We start from the raw sequence: 13925 nt of genomic DNA on the forward strand, positions 1-13925 counted from the left end.
AAAAGCCATGATTTCATATGTTTTTATCATTTATGTCTAAATAACATTTTGATCATATTCTTTTTTCTTAGTGATTTTTTAAAAAATGTTTGATGGTATTGTTTTCCCTGAAAATTGCAAATTTAATCATATAGTATGGCAATGATTAAAAAAATATGTGACTGACTTAGCGGTGCATGAATGCAATGGTCAAAATACCTTATAGTAATTTATATTTAGCCCAAATCTCGTGGTGATCAACCGGCGCAAATATAAATATGTTATATTGCTAACTCATAATTTAATTGTCAACTACAACTAAATAATACTCCCTCCGTCACAGAGAAGTTGGCACACTTTCCTTTTTAGTTTGTCCCATAAAAGATGTCACATTTCCCTTTTTGGAAAAAGTTCTCTCTCACATGAATATAAAAATTATATTTTTCTCTCCATTTAACACACAAAACAAAACCTCCTAAAATCCCGTGCCATTTTCAAAGTATGCCAACTTCTCTGGGACGGAGGGAGTAGTCATTAAATATTCAAATTAAGGGTTTAGATCATTAATCCCTAAATGTCAATACAATCAACGAAAAACGTCAATAAGATCATAGGATTAATTCCAAAAAATATCAATAGAGGTATTAATGTCAATTAACTACATATTTAGTTATAACTAACTTTTAAATCCCCAAACTTTAAATTCATATAACATATATAAATTAAAGATAATTTCATAAGGATTCCAACGATATCCTACATGCATATGTTCCGACGTCAAAATTTGAAAAAAAAATTCAAATTTTTTTAATTTTTTCGCAAACAAGCAGAAATGTCAACATACTATATAAAATATATCAATATAATACATATAGAATGTCAATATAAGCAATGAGTTAACATTCTTAAAGCATTGTGTTGACATTCTCAAAGCATTGTGATAATATTTTCAAAACAATATATTGACATTTTCATCCAAAACCCTAATTTGGAGTTTTTATTTTAATCTTTTTTTAATAAAAATGAAGATTACACGTGGCAAATTATAGACCACACATTTTCTAAAATTCTATAGCCTTAAATTAGTTGTAGTTAACAATTAAATGATGAGTGAGCAATTGATCACTCTCCTCTCGTGGTATATTGATATCCTATTCAATAGTATTTCTTTATTTTCCTAGTATTACTATATACTAAATGCCTATTCTTCGAATATGAGTGAAACCAATCACGACCTTCATAACACAACATACCATAAAGTTCTGAAAATAGAAAGACTGAAATCGAACTAAACGGATCAATCGAAAAGAGACAGAAATTAAAATCGAACTTTTCGAAAAAAGATAACATAAAAATCCACAGAGTAATTATAAAATACTCCCAAATTTGACAAGAATAATCTGTATAAGTAATGGCTACAGTTTCATCACATAAAATACAACAGCATCTACCTAGCACAGTTTTGTCAATATACAATCCTCCTTCCTCATTATTCTACGCTGCTTCTCATAAAAGTTTTCCCATATCACTGCAATTATTGGAACGCAATAATCAATCACTTCTGTATTTCTCTCATGTACATGATTTTCACAGTATAAAGAAAAGCTAACCTCGTTGTGGGACTGATCGTGGTCGATAAAATCCAGAGCATCTTCTTTGGTGATTACATTGACACGGCTGACTCTGTTTTTGTGTGTCACACCATATATCTTGTCAGCAACTTTCACCAGTTCTTGACGAAAAGTTGTCGTAATAAACTGAGTGCTGGCCATGTCTGCAAGACGACGGACCATGTCTGCGACAAACAAGTTAAGGATCCACCAGTTGTAGCACAAGGGAAGTGGAAATAGGGTAGAGGGTTTTGCATCATTTATCTAACTTTGCAAAACTATAACACGAGCAGATAAAACGCTAAAAGCATTTGCAAATGAGGTACAAGAATAGAGCCAGAATATAAACAAGGATACTCCCGACTGCAGTTCGATACTGGGGATCAAGTGCTGCATCTATCTCATCAAAAAGGTAAAATGGTGCAGGATCACAACGCTGAATGGCAAAGATTAGTGCCAGAGCCACCACTGTTTTTTGACCCCCGGATAACTGTTTCATCGACTGAGTCTCCCCTTGTCCAGTAAAAGAAACCTACCACAAGAAGGGAAAGCAAAATAAAGAATGTGGATGCAAAATAAGAACCAGAATAATGGCTTTAAAATGCACCCATCCTAAAAGCAAATTAATTATTTTTTTAGATGGAAAAGCAAATTGATTCTTAGGTTTTTAAGTTTTGAAGTACCCTCAGTCAGAGGACATGCCATGGTTCATGTTCATGTAGCAGATAATAAGGATAGTAATAGTAAAAAAGTTTTTTAAAAATAGCACATGACAAGAAATTAATAACAAACCTTCACTTTGACACCAATGTATTTTTCAACCCTGCCCTCAGTTTCCACTGAACGAGGTTCGTCATCATCTAAATCATTATCAGCATCCTCCATATCCTGCAAACCATTATTTTAATAGGAACAATTTAATAATTCACACAGAAGAGCTCTTGGGAAAAAAATAGCATTCTAGTAAAAGAAAGATGAGTAAAACACATATTTTATGTGCCTCCATTTAAGAACAGTCCGTCACATTTCACCAATTTTTAAGGCTAAATTAGTGAAGTGAGCACATGGTACAACTGGATAAAACCAATAACTTTGGTCAGCACTTAGTTTTGCACTTGAACTCAATTGACCTAGCACTTTGGGGTCTAATCTTTATTGTTAGCCATGGAAAGATGCAAATGATTTATTAAAGTTAACCAATAATAGCTGTCAGTCACGGTTTATATGATAAATAAAACTTTATGCGGTCAAATTATTGTTTAGCTTTGCATATTACCTTCGGTTGTTAAATTCATTTTAAAATCTTAACATAGCACAATATGCACCGTGGCCTTTTATCATTTTAAGATATATAGGGAACATAACTCGACAAGTCAATACTATCAACAAATGTTATCTGTGATGATGAAATCACAAACCTTTTTCTTCATCATAACCAAAAATCCATGACCTCCTTGTACGAGTTCTGAAAATACTTCTCGAAAGTGTTTGGCTACACCTTTAAACGTACGCTCAATTGATTCATCCTTCCTCATATCCAAAACAGTTATGAGTTCTTTGATTTTCTATCAAAGATAAGTAAAAAGTCAAGAAATCCATCCACATGCTATAAAGACTTCAATGGACAATGTCATCATAATATGAATGACTTTACCTCATCACCAGCATCCAACTCAGCTTGTCTTTTCTGGAGCTCTTCTCTTTGCTCTGTGAAATTGACATACTGATCAAGCGCCTTTTTGTTAACATGGCTGAATTGTTTCAGTTGCTCATTACACTTATGAAGCATTTTATATAATTCCTTAACACTCTTTCGTTTGTACCTAGATTGGGCATCACATGAAATTATCATTAGAAAGAAGTCCAATGTTGTAGGCCTAAATTCAATTGAACAGAAGCACATGTAGCACCAAAGATCAAGGATAAAAAAAGAATTCTAGCAGATAACAGGAACCAACATATTAGCACCAGGCAAACGGATAAACAGAGAATATGGTCCATAAGGTCCATTCATTGTCATATGAAGCTTGCTTCAAATATCAACTGTTCGAAGAAAAAAACAGTGCATGTAGTTTCAGATTACGTGAGCAAAGAAAGTTTAGTAATAAAGCCATAAGTCAATCACCACATGCTCAGTGAAGCTAAGGAGCAAATTTGCATATGAGGGCTTGCACCGTCACAGATACTGTTCCACCGATACTGGATCAGGATTCAGTCATCTTAGTGTTCGTTGAACATATAGTGAACTTTGTAAAGACTATTAGTGATGTACAAAGGGAATTGGCGAGTGCTTTTTTTTACAGAAACTCTTGGTTATTGCAGAAAGGAATTATATTTGGCTAATAACTGATAAATTAACATAGAACTTGTTGCAACAAATGCTAAAGATATTTAATGGGAAATTCAGTTTAAGTACAAATATCATTGTCTCCAGCTCTCACCAAAACAAAAGAGTAGCCTAACCTAAATTATTTGGTTTTGCCAAGCTCTCCACATTTCATTAAGAAAAATCATCAATAGTTAAACCAGTTCATAACAGATTATAGCCAGCTGAGAAGTGTCTGGAAAGTGTACAAGTACTTCAGATTAAATTATGAGTTCCGAATATGTTCAAGGAAGTTCTACATGATGCACCCAAGTGATGAAACAAGAACAAGACCTCTTGATAGTTTATATTTTTTAGAATGGGGGGGGGGTGTATTTTGACTTTATGACAGAAGATATTTCTGACAACAACTACTATAGATATATCATCATTGGTAGGTTTTGACGCAAGCAATTTTATATTTTGACTATCTTACATGAAAGTTGCATGTGAAGCATAACTTCAAAAGCAATCTGCCAACAAGAGGTTATAAAGATCATGCAGTAGTATAAGTAATTCTAGTGATAAGGTAGAATTTGGATATGAAGATTACGTTTCAAAAGCATCAGAAGATAGGGGACCCAATTCCCGGATTTTCTTTGAGTACTCCTCTTGCTTGGCCACATATATATTCTTCTTACTCAATAACTGTTCCCCAGTTTTTTTGCATCCGGGAAGTATTTTGGGCCTCATCCAAATCTCAAACAAATGAAAAGAATACAATTAGCATCTAAAAAAATACAAACTGGGAAAAGAGAAAAAGAATAGGTATGACTAGGAGAAAGGCTGGGATGAGAGAACATTATACACATTATATAAAATGGTAACATCTAAATTTTTATTTTAGCTTACCCTTTTCAATTTTAAGGGTTTTCCTTTTTTCCTATTCTTCTCCTCTATATTTTAGTAACGCCTGCAGAAGATATGACAGTGTTAAGATGCGGAAAAACGATTTTCCTCAAGTTGAAGATTGAAAATGGGGAAAAAGGAAGTTTTACTTTTAGCTCCTGGGTCAATTGATCAACTAATGAATTGGCCCGTCCCATTTTTAATACCCCTTTAAAAAATTTTTGGAAAAAGATTTCCAATTTTTTCCCCAAAAAAACCCCCCTGCTTTTCTTGTTTCAGTCTGTCAATGATGGACAATGCCAAATGTCAACAAGGGGGAAACCCTCCCAAAACAAACATCAAGGGAAAAGCTTAAATTAATGTTTAAATTTATGGGTTGCTCCTGCAGGTAATTAGCTGTTCCTTCAGATTAGTTATTTCAGGGTTCAAGCGAGAGAGTGACTCTTTTTCTTCTGGTGTCAAGTGATCAAAAGTTCAGTTCCCATTTCATCTCTCTTCATAGCAATATTAGCCCATTCTGCTCTATTTGATTTAATACACTGGAAAGGAGCCCCCTGAAAAGAAAAAAACAACATGGAAAAAAAATAAAACAATAATACTAAATTATAATAAAAATATACAATTGAAGGATTTTCATATTTTAACATTGAGCTAATCATTTTTCCCAAGGGTTGACTCACTTTTTCTGGACTTCAAGATAATGCTTTTGCTTCTCCGCATTCATTACGTCCTGCCAGCTGTTCAAAGTTGATTTTTCATGAGCCATCTTGGCATCATTTTTTTTCTGCTCGGCCACTAGCTCATTGATTTTCTGGTCGGTAAGTGAGGCATGCTCAGTGAAAACAAAAAGGGCCCAAAAATTTAAGTAGAATAAATTTTCTATACTGTAATTCCCTTTAAAAAAGAATGGCTTTACCCTGCTGGAGAATTATTATACATGTTATATTGCACAAACAAACGGGAGTTGGATTACATTACAGCACTTTATCCCTTTTTTGTTTGGAAATACCAGGCAAACAAGGTATGGGAAATCCATTTAAGATAAAGCTAGAGTCATAGAATGGTTTTAAACAAAATATTAAGTCAAAATAGTTGTGAAAAAGAAGCAAGAGGAGTTTAGATGTGTTACAGCATGAACCGGAAAATTCAAGCAAACAGATACAGAAAAAAAATAAAGGCATACTATTAGATAAACCCAATTTTAACGAATAGAAATTTTCTTCAAAGGATATGTTGGGGTTCCTCTCTGATTTTATTTAAAATTTATCCTCCTTTGTCTTAACGGACTTCCCTATTCTGTCTAATGGTGCTCATAAAAAATTTTAGTTTTGGGAAAGCCTATAGTCATAAAAACCCCCCAGTCATGCCACCCTTTTTTTTTACTTGATCACCTGCAGCAAGGGGGTGAGGTTAAGAATGTACACAAAATCCAAACAGAAAAGCCAAAAAAGAACCAAGATGGTGTCAAATTTCAACCTTTTAATGTGATGCAGTCCAAACCATCAGGACGGGCAACTCTTTAAACAACGTCTAAGTCTCTGCAAAACACAGTCTTTCGAACACCTATCAGTTTAACAAGGAAACACAAGGGGAAAAACAAACATAAGTTACTGTCATCATTAGGCGAAAACATATAAGAAGCAAATACCAGCAAATGCAACAGGCAACGGGAAGATAAATGGCAGGCCTTCAGTAACAATGTATGTGATGTTTTTAAGGGAAAAAACTTAATAAGAAGAAATATGATGAGTATCATGGGGGCAGTACCAATTTTATATATAATCAACTTATCATCATTCCAGTGTCCCAAATGAACTTTTTCAAGTCATTTGACCAACTAACCATCGATTATCATGCAAGCAACAGAGACATTTCAAAAACCAAACCTGACCAAAGGCTGCACGATATTTCTCTAAGAAATTAATTTTTTTTAAAAGCGGTATCACATCAGAGCTCTGTGGATATGTTTACGGGGGAGCTTTCACCCTGTTCAGGGGGACAAATGTGACCCGACCACCTTTCTGTATTGAGGTGCCCAATTATTTTGGTTGATATATCATCATTTTCAACCACCAATGGGAAAAAAGCTGTACAAAAAAAAGGAATGCTTAGTGTATGAAAAAAAAAAACTAGAGAAGACACCAAAACTTAGATGTCTGGCATAATAACAATGAACTTAAGTTCTACTGTTGATTCATGATTGACAGAATTGAGCATATCCCAAACAAGAAAGCAAAACAAAAGGAGGAACTATGAATGGTTAATTTTACAGGGGACGTGTAAACTATTGGAAAAATTTTCGTCACCTTTCCCACAGTAACTTCAACAGCTGTGAAATATTTTTCATCACACTCTAGCAACTCAATAACAGGGCCATATACTCCACCAATACCGTGTTGATCAGATTTTCCTCCTCACAGAATTAAGTCCTCTTCTTATATCCTATGAAAGCCAGAGTCACGTAATATTAACAATATAACAGCAGGATTTAGATTTAGATTTAGATTTCATAATGAAAAAAATACAAATAAAGAGTCATAGGAAGAAGCCAAGAGTAACAGCACAAAGTCTCCTCGTGTATAGTTAGCAGGAGATGTCATGATCATGCCTGAAGCTAAGTGAAAGCAAAACAAGACAAATTCAAAAGAAACCTTATGATGGGTTAGTTAGAATCAACAAAGCTAAGGCAGATTTATGAGGTGTATATTAGCTTGTGCATTAACCTTTACTAAATTCCTGGAAAGAAATGTTCCTTGCAAAACCACGGAAAAGAAAAACCTTTATGTTTACAACCAATGAAAAAAGAAACATGGGACCACTTTTAAGTGTTCAGAGTTCAGAAACATCAATCTCTGGCCAAATCTGATAGGAACAAGAATCTAGTCCACCTCAGGTAAACATTTCCAAAGACAGAAACTATTAAGCATCACCTCCAATCATATGTCTACTTTGAAGAGAAATAAAGGGATATCCAACTAGTGTGACCTTATAATGGAGTAAGGAGTAACATTTATTTAGTTGCATAAAATACTAACCCCTCATAGAGCACTCACACCAGCAGTGGCATGATCAAGGCTTTTCTCTGCTTTAAGAACATCCGACTTGAGCCTTTCAATTTCAGCAGCTTGCTCACTTTCTCTTCCCCACAATGTCCTAAATACCAATCAAAATTGATTAGATTCCACATCGGTCAAACTTTACAACTGAAAATTAAAAACAAACAAAGACTAAAGGCTAAAATTGGTCCTCTATATATGTCCTAAAAAACTTTTTAATCCTATACATTAAGTTTGTTAGCTTTTGGTCCCAAACTATATGTTTTGGTCCAATGTTAACCATTCCGTTAAAAACTTAGCGGTCAAATGTGGTTTGACAAAATTTATGACTTAATTTTGAATCCACTAACCGAGTAATCTAATTAATTATGAATAGATTAATCAGATTAATATTAATTAGGTTGATTGGGTTGTTTAAAGTCAAAATTAAGTCACAAATTTGGTCAAAATACATTTGATTGTTAAGATTTAAACGGAATTGTTAACTTTGGACCAAAAGGTAACAAACTTATTAACTAGGATTAAAAAGTTTTTCAGGACAAATGCCAATAGTCTAAACAAAAATAAAATTCTTACTTCCGCTCATCATGCAGTTTGTCTCTCTCCACTTTGAACTGGTTGTAGCTGTGTCTATATCCAGAAATTGAAGATTCTAACTTTGCTGCATCATCTTTTCGCCCTTTATGTAGTCATCCTGCGTGCTGATCTCTCTGTTGAGCTGCTCAATTTCATCACTAAGTTTTTTCTCCTGACATAGCAAAGCACAGGAATTGCTCATTTTGCTTTCCTTCAAGCGGACCGCACCCAGATAAGGTATACTTAATTCCATGTAAGTAAAGGAAAGTGAAATAGCAACCACATAATGATCCGTTGTTTCATCCAAGTGAATCAGCAAGTGTTGCAACATTGAATATGCTAGAAAGAATGTATTGAGAACGGCAAGGAAGATCTCACTGCCTCATACAATTATGAAAGCAAAATTAAAATTGAGGACCAAAACCAAGGTTTCAATATACAATGCACTTGAGTACGAGTCATGCAACCATTAGTTAAAACTGAAATCCCCACCAAGAGATCTTTGAGGCTAAGAATAAGAACATGCAAGAACAATGCTTCTTTTCCACCACAGTACCCTCAGGAACTACAATAATAGTTTGGCATAAAACAGCTCCTCAGTGTCAACAACCCCCTCTCTCACCCTGCCCCAAACCCCACAACACCAATAGACCAAACCGAGGAGCATGCGATCACATTCCGGCTTAAACCAAAGAGTAATATACTCCGAACAAATTATACAGTAGATGTTAGCATATTTGATCTGCATTTTATCAAGGATTCATACCTGTACAAGGTTAGAGGACAAAACTTGCTCATAGTCCTTAATTTCTTTTGTTAGCCACCGGTCACGATCTGCTTTATTACCAAACTGTGTTGCACGCCCTTGTTTCTGATATAGAATGCTGCTTTTTCACTGTCCATAATCCTGCCATACCAAATCCAAAATTTGTTTTTGTTCCCTTTAAATTATCTCAGTCAAAAAACATTGATAAGTAATGAAGAAATCAGAGTTAATGGCACATGAGCCATGAATAAAAAAAAAAATGAAAGAGAGAGATAATAGAAGAAAACAAATGGATGGGATAGACCAGAGATATATTGTCCAGAGACATCCATTACACACCTACAACTATTTGAATAACCACACTGTCCTACCTATTTCCTTGCCGTCATGAATTGCACAGGAGAATTCATGAGCTACCTTGTGATTAATAGAAAGCAAAAGTTTTCACTGCAGTTCATGCTAAGAGTAATTACTCATAGTAAGACAAATAGATAGCTGAAGACACAAATGTAAAAGGTTAAGTCTATAGGGCCTGTAAATCACTTATGAAACTTAATTTCTCCCTAAGTCACTGCACAAGCAGAAGGAACAAGAGTCAGAAAGGTAGGAATGACATAGATGATACAGAAAGCTTCATAGATGTTATCTACATGGGTGGTAACTGGTAACATCTCTTAATTTTAAAAAACTAGAATTGTCTTTAGACCGCGTAGACTGACTTGTTGCTTTCCGGTTATGCAAAGGAATAAAGGATCCATGATCATTCAAAGAGCAATTTAAAGGAAGAACATAGTTTGATATATTATGACTTGAGAGCATGATACTAGATCAAAAGATCTACAACATAGTACATAGAAACAAAGACGCAAGATTCTATAGGCTCCGCTCAGGGAACAAAATAATACCCTAGAGTCAAACGCTCCTCCCCCCCGATCTGCAAATCATGCAGTTCTTGACACTAGTCAGCTCAGTGTTGGGTTCCTCAATTTCTTTTTCCAAAGCTCAAGTTGTATCACAGCATCCTCCTGGAATACAAAATCCCAAACATCAGCAAAGGCTTTCACTCATAGATTAGGCACGTCCTCAAAAGGTCAATAATTACACAGAAGTCAGGCCAGTGCACCTTAGCTCTAATATTTCCTCTAATCTTATCATCAAAGTCTTTGTTATCAAGCTCAAGTTTTGCACGCTTCTTTTTAGCTTCTATCTTTTGTTTCTCTACCGCTTCTTTCTCTCTGCTCAATATCTGAGCTTCTTTGGTCAGATCTTTAAGCAATTTGTCTAACTCCTTCACTTCTCATGGGCATCTAAAACACTATTATACATTGTCGCAGATATTTTAGAAACCATATATCGATCCTCATCTATCTGCAAATGTTGGCAGTAGTACAATCAGATGCTTATAAAATACTATGCAACAAATGCCACAACAAGGCACTAATGGCGTGATAGTATCATAGTACAAACTACAAAGAGATAACCTTTTTCTTGAAAGCCACGAGTTTATTTAGTTATAGACAGAATATCACATATAGAATTAATTGTATTATCATTCATGTAGAACTGATTATAAAATTAAATATTCCCCAAAAAAGAGATCTCAAACCAATTGAAAGGACCAAATCGCAAAACAGGGTGAAGTAAAAGAAGTACCTTTGCCATTTGCTGCTTCGCATCATGGAGTTCTTTATCATAAATGGTATACTCCAAAGACTTCCTTGCCGGTCAAGCTGCTGATATTTTTTCAATTCCTCTTTCTCTTCATCAAGCTCACGTAGTCGGTCATCCAAGTATTGTACAACTTGAATAATCTGCTTCCTCTTGTTACCTGAAACAGACATTAGTTAGATTCCAAAGCAAAATGGGCAGAAAAATAACCCATGTGCACTTGCCAGTATCCTGCATGATTTTCAAGCTTTCACGACGTCGCTCTTCATATACCTAGTCCCCCAATTTCCTTTAGCAGATCCAACCGCTCAGAATCTTTCATCAATGTTAATGATGCAATCTAAGGAGAAACATATGTCAGAAAGATGAGTGGAAAACCAATAAGGAAAGACCAAGAAAAAGTACTGCATACCTTTCCCTGCTGCACAACATAATAAGGATTTGAACGAGAGAATCCGGCACTTTCCAGCAGATTCATGACTTCTGTCTTCCTGAAAACTCAAAGACCACCAGAACTACTAATTACCAAGAAGTGAAGTAAAACAACAAGTCATTGAGTAATTGGGTGACCACCAAAATCAAGACTCAATAAATAGAAGACAAATAATGAAAATCATTATTCTATATGACACAAGTTCATACATACGTGATATGTTTTCCATCCAAGAAATATTCGTCTTTCTTGACACCAATTGTTCTCCTAGCCGGACTTCCTCTTTATCAACCTAAGACAAGATACATAGCAACTATAATCAATTGGAGTTAGACTATGTTTCCTGCACAAATATTAAACATAAAATTTCACTGTAGCATTAAGCCCATAAAGCTTCAAAAAACTGTGACTACTTGCATGCAATGTACCCTACAACAAGCCTTAATCTATCACACTTGCAGAAAACTACAGTGGGTCTTAAACTATTTATTTGTAGAGTTCTCAAAATATCAGACCCACAAGCCAAAACTAAAGACAAGAAGGAAGATTAGCTCAATAGAAATTGCTTTCTTAGTTCATGAAATCAGTAAACAACAAGGGCCAACATATCTATACAATTTTAACATCAACTAACCCACCAAATTTGTTTGTTTCCAGAAGACTGGACTTATCATAATCGGAAGCATATAAAGGTTATGAATTGCGTTATAAATTGTGAATATAGGTTTCACATTAATGAGCTCATATATTTGGCACAATAGCTTGCTTTTCAGATGGTTTCACATTAATGAACTCACGCATACTACCTTACTTTACTTTCCAGCAGCTACGATTAAGTCATTGTGTGCTTGACAATTATTTCCCTCATTTTTATTCACTTAAAATCACTCCCATGTCATTTTAGTCACTGCCAAATTTTCTTTTCAACATAAAAAGACAGAGGGAATTAGTTAGTTAGAACTAAACAGTAAACAATGATGAACACTAACGGGGCCTGCAAGACTGCAATAGTGAAGAAGATATATTTGCAAGTAACTCTTACTACATTTGTGGATTAACAGTTCTTGTAGGACTCAGCAAACATACATACAGAAGGCTGAGCACCAGCATTAGTGTTAGTTTACCATTTAGTGTTGCACAATCATGCTAAATCTGCCTAGTATTGAATATATGAAGTTGGAAAGTTGAAAAATAAAAGTATCATCCAAATTTACAGGGATACGATTGTCGAGTTGTCGAACACGATCTCCACAAATGCTGATAACACCTGGTGGCCTGCACCTTCCTGACAATAACAAAGAAAGGTGTTCAGTTCAAATGCAGAGAGATTAGTAATGCATCCCAATACGTCATTGCAGAACATACATGCAGCAATGCTTGCCTTTCTTCATTACGCAAGTTATGGAATAGGTCACTTATTACAAAGCGTATTGCTGTGAATGAAAGTAGATTTATCAGTAAAAAATAAATCCCTGAAAGCTGAAAAAAATATCTCAAAACATTCCATATCACATACCGTGGAAGAAATTAGATTTACCGGAGCCATTAGCACCAACTGCAGACATGCGTAAATCATAAATTATCTTATCTAATAAAACACTCTTCGAACGAGATACATTACTAAGAAAATAATGGACAGCAAGATGTAGAAGGAAAATGTATATACCAACACAATTAACTTTGGGACTGAATGTTTCAGTTGAGATCTGTTCCCTGTAACTCTTAAACCCTTCTATTACAACCTACAAGAGATGATACGAATGAAACTAAAAAATGAGTGGGAATATTTTGAAAGGAGCCAGGAACCGAACAAATAAGAAGGCCGATATTCCACCTGCTTTATATACATCACGAAATTCAGAAGAGTTTGAAACTGCTCTTCAAATTGAACGAGACGAAGCAAAATTTTTAAATGCGGCACCCTGAAAAACACAAGCGCTAACTAAAGGGTTTTAATATACAATCGTTACTTAGAGAAGTGAACAAGGATTAGTGTATAACTATATAACAAAAATCTCAGCCCCACAAACAAACGCAACAAATATATAGGGTAAGGGTATTTTTGGAAATCACTTTATGAAATTCATAAGAGGTGTGTGTTCCATATCAAATCATTCCATTCCAAATCAGAGATCTGGAACCAAAATCTCATGATCGATTTCCTTCCAAATTAGATTCATTCAAATTCGGTTTTTCCATTCAATTCATCCGAATAGCGATTCTCTCCAATTCACGTGATTCATTCTCCAATTTATCTCGACGCGAATTTTGTCCAATTCATCGCGATTATTCTCCAATCCATTGCAGTTCATCGTAATTTCATTCTTCTCCAATTCATCAATCACGCAAAAGAGAAAACAATGGATTTACAAACACTTCACTCTAACCATGGAATACTTCACTATAAACGCGTTTTACTTCACGAGATGAAAAAACAAATCATTATAAGCATGCATCGCAAACACTTTACTCTAACCATGAAATACTTCATTCTAAGCACGTTTTACTTCATGAGATGAAAAAACAAATCACTATAAGCATGGATCACAAACACTTTACTCTAACCTTGGAATACTTCACTTATGTAAGCACGTTTTTACTTCATTGAGATGAAAAACGTGCA

At 34.8% G+C, this 13925-nt stretch overlaps 1 pseudogene; it reads right to left on the reverse strand.

The window, feature by feature from the left end:
* Window positions 1-1297: 1297 nt before the first annotated feature.
* Window positions 1298-13166, reverse strand: LOC125200072 (annotated as a pseudogene).
* Between the last annotated feature and the right edge of the window lie 759 nt (window positions 13167-13925).

Source organism: Salvia hispanica, unplaced genomic scaffold (assembly GCF_023119035.1).
Source record: "Salvia hispanica cultivar TCC Black 2014 unplaced genomic scaffold, UniMelb_Shisp_WGS_1.0 HiC_scaffold_792, whole genome shotgun sequence".
NCBI lineage: Eukaryota > Viridiplantae > Streptophyta > Magnoliopsida > Lamiales > Lamiaceae > Salvia > Salvia hispanica.